Raw genomic sequence first — 7,476 nt, 5'->3', positions numbered from 1 at the left:
ATCAAGCTGTAGTATAAAGGTCGATTCAGAAAAGGGGGTGGTGATGAACAGAGTGTCTGAATTAAGCAGACCACTCTTACCCAGTCCAAAGATCAGGGCTTGATCCATCACCGTTATTTATCTCACTGCACCATCCCAGCTCAGAACCTGGCTATGTGCAAATCAGTCTGTCCCTGGCCCAGTGCATCTTGGGAACAGGGCAAACTAAACTACCAAGCCATTGTTTACAACAAGTTCCGAAATGCACCACTTCGACAGTCAGATTTACACCATGTGTCGGTGAAGGAGTCTATGTTCAAAAAGAAATAATCCAGATAAGAGAACGCTGAGTCCAAAAATTGCAAGCAAGTGTTCAGGGTTCCTTTAATATTCCAATTGAAAAGCCAGCCAACGCATTTCGTTCCCTCAAGCGGAACTTCTTCAGGGCAGTGATGGTAGTTGACGAGTGTAGAGATTTTCTGAGCCGGGATCACAAATTGCCGTAAATATCTGTATCCTATGTCTGGATGTTGGTGAGTAAATGAGGTCACCAGATGTCAATTTCAGAAAGGTAGTTGCCTTGTATCTTCCAAAAGGAATGCTCCTTGTGAAAGCCTTCCTGCGGATTCGTAGATCCCTAATCGACTGGGGACATCGAATGGGACCCCTACAGGTAACTACCTGAATGTGACTACTTCGCTAGAGTCGATTAGGGATCTACGAATCCGAACAAGTGACAGTGAATAATACGAACCTTCCATACACTTTAAGGTTATTATCCAGCAATAAATTGCACAGCCTATTGTCACTAATGATGAAGAAATGAAAAAATAAGAAACAATAGAAAAAATAGAAAAAACAGCAGGAAGGCTTTCACAAGGAGCATTCCTTTTGGAAGATACAAGGCAACTACCTTTCTGAAATTGACATCTGGTGACCTCATTTACTCACCAACATCCAGACATCCAGACATAGGATACAGACATTTGAAGTATTTTCAAAGCAGTGAGGAACGTGTCAATGCTTTCTTCAGGTTTTTGAGCCCTGGTGAAGAATTTGTAACGATGTACAACCATGTTTTTAGTTTTAACAAAGTACTTGTCTAGTTTGGCTATGGCTATATCAAATTCATCAGGAGCTTCACCAGGAGGAGGAACATAAGGAGGAAGATGGTCAAAAACATTCTGGCCTTCCACACTAAGATGATAGTACATTAAACTCTTTTTTCTTTCAGCACGATATCTAAGACCGTCAATTGCACCTAAGTAGGCCATGAAGGATCTTAACCAAAGCTTCCATTCGAGAGGAGGATCTCCAGGAGTCTGAAGAAATGGAGCTGGAGGAGAGACGCTTTGCATTGTGATATCTTCTATTTTCCCTTAGAATGAAAAGTTTTGGTTAAAAGGAACAACTAAAAAAAAAAGTGAAAAGAATAACTAATGTAAATATGACTTCAGAATAAAACCAGCAATTAACAATGACATGTGCAAATATTGTACACAATAGCGTGCTAAAACTGTGCACATCAGTGTGCAAATGCTGTGCACATCAGCGTGTAAGCGAAAATAATGCTGTGCACATCAGCGTGTAAGCGAAAATATTGTACACATTAGCATGTAAAAAAAAAACTGTGCACATCAGTGTGCAAACGTTGATAAAGAGAGTGAAGGCTGTGCGCATCAGCGCGAAATAGTAGTTTTTATTTTATATATGTAGGCAAAAGCTGAGCACATCAGCGTGAGAAAAAGTAAATAGTTTGCAGTGTACTTAATCTGCTGTGTGCTTGAGCTGTGCACATCAGCGTAATGAGTGAAGCAAAATACGGTAAGATGTGTGCATCAGCGAAGGAAAGAGCCCAATGACAGATCAGCTGTGCACGGTAGAAATAAAGAGGACTTGACTGCAGCAAGTGAAGCCTTTGTGACGTATCAAGTCTGGAAAGCACAGTAAAAACAATGGAAACTGGAATGCAACAATTGAAGCTTTGTGACGTGTAGACGCTGGGCGTCGGTGAGACGTAGTGACTGACAGGCGTCTAAGTTGTCACGGTGACTGGCATACGTGATGCGTGAAGACGCTCGGTTGCTTGGAGACGCGCTTGAGGGTGAAGGTTCTGCTACGTCATCATTCTGAGGCGCAGCCCGAGGGAGAAAGAACAAGCGGAGGAAGTACACACGGCGCTGGAAAGGCGAAGGTGAAGGTAGGAAAGTCTCTGAAATGCGGAGGAAAAGTCTTCCGACAGTCAGCCGGTGGGAGTGATGTGGGCTGGCACAAAGAACGAGGCAGATGACACAAGGCTGGGTGGTGCGTAGTTAGGTAGCGCACAGGGGAGATTAATTGGCAGAAATTGTAGCGGGGCCAATTAAAGAGACAAGAGTTCGGTGGCTGCGACGGCTCTCGGTGAGTTCAGCATGAAGGATAAATTGTAAAAGTACTCACATGAAGATGAAGATCGTAGGAAAGAAAAAATGTCCTGAAATTCAAAACGCTTTCCGTGATGAAGTTGTTTTGAAGGTTGAAACGGCAGCTGAAGAACAGCTGACCACCATCCTCTGTCGCCAATGTAAAGATGAGGCGGAGGCAGGAGATTGTAGATCAGGATTTATTCAGGAGAAGAGAGCCGTCCAGCTTGAGGGAAAGGCACAGCAGCTGCAACTGCCAAACAGGGAACACTGGGGAGGAATCCTCAGTACATGGGAATCCAAAGGGTGACATCACAAGGTGATGAAATGATAGGAATACAGATCACCACAGAATTCTCTGGTGTTGTATTGTCATCATCACCAACACTCAATTAGACAAACTACCCAATAGGCAATTTTTAGGAATAAAACACAATTGTTGTAATAGGAAGGATTTCTTCATTGATTTGAAAGAACTAATACAAAAGCTCATCAATAGGGAGTACCCTAGATCACTGGTCAAACGTGCCAGGAAATAGGCCTAGCATTGTCTTGTGAGGAGTTCCTCCATCCAAAATACACACCTGTGTCCGGTGATTGGTTTGTAAACACATTTTAGCAGTCAACTAAAGAAAGAACTCTCCATAGGATCTGCACATTTGTTGGACAACATAAACTAAGGGATTGGTGCCTAGACTGATTCCGGACAGACCTACAGACCAGCTAGCTCACAGTACCAACGTACGCCCCCCCTAACCTTACCAGGGAGCGAATGGTTACTGACAACCACTGAACATGTCAACCCTGACCCCTTAGGGTCTGTGGAAACAGTACAGAACCTTTTTTTTCTCAGTCACTCATGCTTACTCAGTCTCAGAGAAGTATACAGAAAATGCACAGTGGGACGTTTCAATATATTTATTGAACCAAAGCTTTTCTTGTTTAGAATACATGTGCTGCGACAATCAATCGCCAGAAGCAAATGAAAGTGATGCAAGCACCATAAGAGTGAATATTAGATACGGTTCAACCATGGTGCTAAAACAGTGAATATATGCAGGCATATAAACAAGGCAATAATTGAGTGTGCTCCTACTACGCAAACCATATTCTGGACGTTATTATGATGTACCGTATCGGTATGGGAACTGCCCGACCATGGGTGGGTGTTTCCCCATATCTCATTAAGTTGTGACGGCACCATGTGCGGTCGCATACTCCCATTTCCCAATGGGAGCTTGTGCTGCATCTGTAAACTGGGTGTAGCACAATCTCCTGTAGAGAAATGGTAGTTTGTGTGCATCCCTGCACGTTTGACCGGCACGCACACAGTGCATGGGTTCACAGGAAGTCACCATAGGTGCCCCCTTGCTTCCCAACCAGAGGCCACAGAGAAAAGGGGGCCCTGCTAGGGGCCCCCAAAGTTGCTTTCCGATAGGCTTGCCATGTCAGAAAGTCGAGCGTGGAAAGACTGTCGGAAACCGACAGCAGAAACCGGACTGCAGAAACGCAACCCGATGTTGATTATGTGCCGGTTCCAACTGGCTGATGGACTCATGGACCAGCCAGTTTCGCTTTCGACCACCTAGATAGTAATTAGGCGGTCGCAATTAAAACGGACAATGTGAGTTAGAAAGCTTTCAACTGTAGGTCGGAGGATTTCCAAATCATATTGTTTATGGGCCCTCTGATTGCATATCGAGTGTGTGTAGGCGGAAAACCACAAATACCTTCAAAGGATGCTCAAACCCCATTACCATGTGGCAGACCATAAAGGACCCTGTCTTCGTCACAAACTGGACACCCCTCACAGAATGGTAGAGCACTGCGGGGTGAAGTCTCATTATTCAGGAGCCTTCAGTGTCAGCTAAAGTGCCTCCTCTACTAAATTTTGGGGTGTTCTTTATTTATAATAAAAATAAGCTTAGAGATTAGTCATGTTATGCCCATGTAGATAGCCAGTGAATGAAGATAGATATGACATTTCTACATTTGTGTGCAATTATGCCTTGCACATAGTGTTTGGGGCATTCTGATAATGTTGTGCGAAGCTAGATATGTGAACAAATTTAGTTTCAGAGAAAATAATCTAACATTGTTGTGCACTCCAATATGTGAAAAAGGTCACAGCTAAAATGTTATTGTGAAAAATAGGACAATGTAAAAAATTAATTGCTTCGCTAAATCAGCCTAACCTGGGAAAGTAACAGGACCATGTCGTGAACACCCACATAAAAAGCTCATCTACTATAGCTATGATGTGCGATTTAGTAGCCACAAATTCAACATATTAAATGTGAGGCTTGTAAATAATCAAGCAGAACCAGAATGTTTCAATACAAAGGACACAAACACGCTTTAAATATTTTTTCTCTCATCATAATTGGAAAAAAGTGAAATATAACATTATTGGCCCATATTATGGTGTCAGGCAGACTCATGTGTGCCCAACACCATTGCAGAGTGGGAACCAACCGACTATAGCTCAGCACCCGCATTATGATGCAACCACACATGTGCCTGTGCTGTGGTCAGAAATCAGATGCTGCTCAAGCTCCGTTGGTGTATATCCCTGCACTCTGTGGCAGGCATCTGATGGTGCCTGCCACACAATGCAATGATTTACAGGGGGCTTCATAGGTGCCCCCAGTGCCCCAGACAGAGGCTGTGGAGGCCCAGAGTTGCTTCCCAACAGGCTTTCCATGTCATAAAGCCCAACATCAAACGCCTGTCATAAAGCCACATTATCATCTTAACGGTGGTAACGCCATCCTCAGGGATTATGTTGAGGTTTCCGACTGGCTTATGGACTCCTTGAGCCTGTCAGAAGCCAGTCAGGCTGGCCGGCAGGTTCACAATTTTACTGCAGACATCATAATTCAGCGTTGGGTTATTAAACCTGCAATGTGGGTCGGGAAGCCTCCAACGAGCGGACAGAGGCTTACCGACCGAGTTCATGATAGTGCCCTATATTTCTCCCCGCTCTAGCTTTTGTTAGATAACAACATAAACGATCAAACAAAGAATGTTCAAGTAGAAGAGCAAGATTTGATGCTTTGTAATGTATGCCCCTGGATGAACTTTTAATGGCATGGCACACAATCACACAATGGATGGCATACAATGGCAGGTGATATATGTGACCAATATGGACTCCAGTGGTCGTAATCATCTAAAACTACAGATACATAGACTGTTGCTGGAATGACCACCTATGCCAACCAGGATACACTTGAATGAATGCTGGAATTTCATCCATGGAGCAATTCTTTCAACTTTTTTGTGCATTTCGATATTTTGGCTATCACCCTATATTATGAGTAAAAACAATAACAAACTGATCATTGTTATTTGCACAATCATTGAAAGAACTCAAGACTCTTGTATGTGGTGCAAACTGAAATGACTTGAGTATAATATCAGTGTTTGTGCGAAAATGGATTATTAGTTGGTGTGGATTGGTGTCCGGCTCGTGTAAGGTCAAGTCAAAGGCTGGCCTCAACCCCAGGTAGCTGTGGCAGGCAGCAGACAAGCTTAACCTAGTCAAAACATGGAAAGCGTTTAGAAGTTCCAAAACAGTTAAAAAGTTGAAGACAAAACACAATAAAACAATCTACTCTAATTTTTAAGAAAATCGAAAAATGTATTAGGCAAAAACAGAACAACAGGAATCTAAAGAGGAGCACCGAAGCGATAAATTCATAAAGATTTAAATGGAAAAAGCCCAAAGCGGCAATTCTAAACTATTGTCACAGTAGACTGGGACCTGGGCATGATTCAAGTCTGACCAAGATGTAGCATGTCGAATGCAATAATTAGAATAGCCCCACTACTAAGGAAAGAAGTATAGAAAGGTTTCTAGGTCCCTATCTGCAAAGGGACTTTATTGTTTTTCTTAGAAAAACTGGTCTTCACATGGGGCAAACCTGAAATTCAATCTGGCAAGTGAATTGCGGTTGATCGCCTTGAAGCTCTGGGGAAAAAGATTTTACAAAGTTCACAAACTTCATTTGGTGCATGCAACAACGACATGAGTATGCCTACAATGTCCCAGGGACCTCAGGGGGAACACTTAAAGATTATCTGGTGTCAGCAGAGACAACAGCAAACTCCAGTCCAGGCCAAGTTGCCACCAGTTGTAAGAAACTGGGTTACTGTTCGAGGGAAGTGAAAACCTGTTCAAGCAGGAACCGCAATCCTTATCTGGTAAGCAGTCAGGCTTAACTTAGAGGCTATGTGTGAACTATTTGTACAGTACACCAAGAGTATTAAAATGAAAACAACTACAAAATTCCCTACCAATTTAGAAAGATAAAAACAATGTAATATATTATTTGAAACCACAATTTAAAAAATATAAGTAGAACCGTTGTTAGAAATAGGGGTCGCTAGTTGGCAGAGTTATGCACCATTGTCCAAGTAGGCACCCTTGCGTCTAGTCAGGGTAAGGGGGGTACACACTTCAGATAACTCCTTCTCACCCTCTAGCAGATAGGCTCATCCCAAAAGCAATGTGTAAACTATTTGTACCAAAACTCACAGTAACAAAGTGTAAACACCACAAATGGACACCACACCAGTTTAGAAAAATAAAGTATTTTTATCTAAACCAAATAAGACCAACATGAACAAAACACCCCTACATACATGCAGTAAAATGCAAGTTTAGAACAGTTATTTCAAAAATAGAACTTGTAGAAAACAAATAGCTCCACCTAGGTCTATTATGACATTGTGATGGGCATAAATCCAAAGTACGGCACCAACTGTGAGGTGCACGGGCTGGACATGGAGTAACAAGGACCCCCAAACAACAATAGCTTGCAAACCAAGTCTATCAATGAAGCACGGCATTGTGGAGGGGAAGCGTCAGTGCCGAGGTCGAGGCTGGCACCCTGGTTGCCACGGGTGAGGCAAGGCAGTGTGTCCATGAGGATGTGGTGCTTCAAGTTCAGGGCAGTGGAAGTTATGCAGGTGTGATGCGTTGGTTTTGGAGAGGCAATGCAATGTCGAAGAATTAGTAAAGTCACCCTTGGTGGTTATTGGCTCCCTGATAACAGGATGCCAGTGCTGGTGTTGATGTCATTAGTGCAAG

This window comes from Lissotriton vulgaris, chromosome 8, assembly GCF_964263255.1.
Source record: "Lissotriton vulgaris chromosome 8, aLisVul1.2, whole genome shotgun sequence".
In the NCBI taxonomy this organism is placed as follows: Eukaryota; Metazoa; Chordata; class Amphibia; order Caudata; family Salamandridae; genus Lissotriton; species Lissotriton vulgaris.
The sequence above is the reverse complement of the archived record's forward strand: the minus strand, read 5'-3'. Positions refer to the sequence as shown.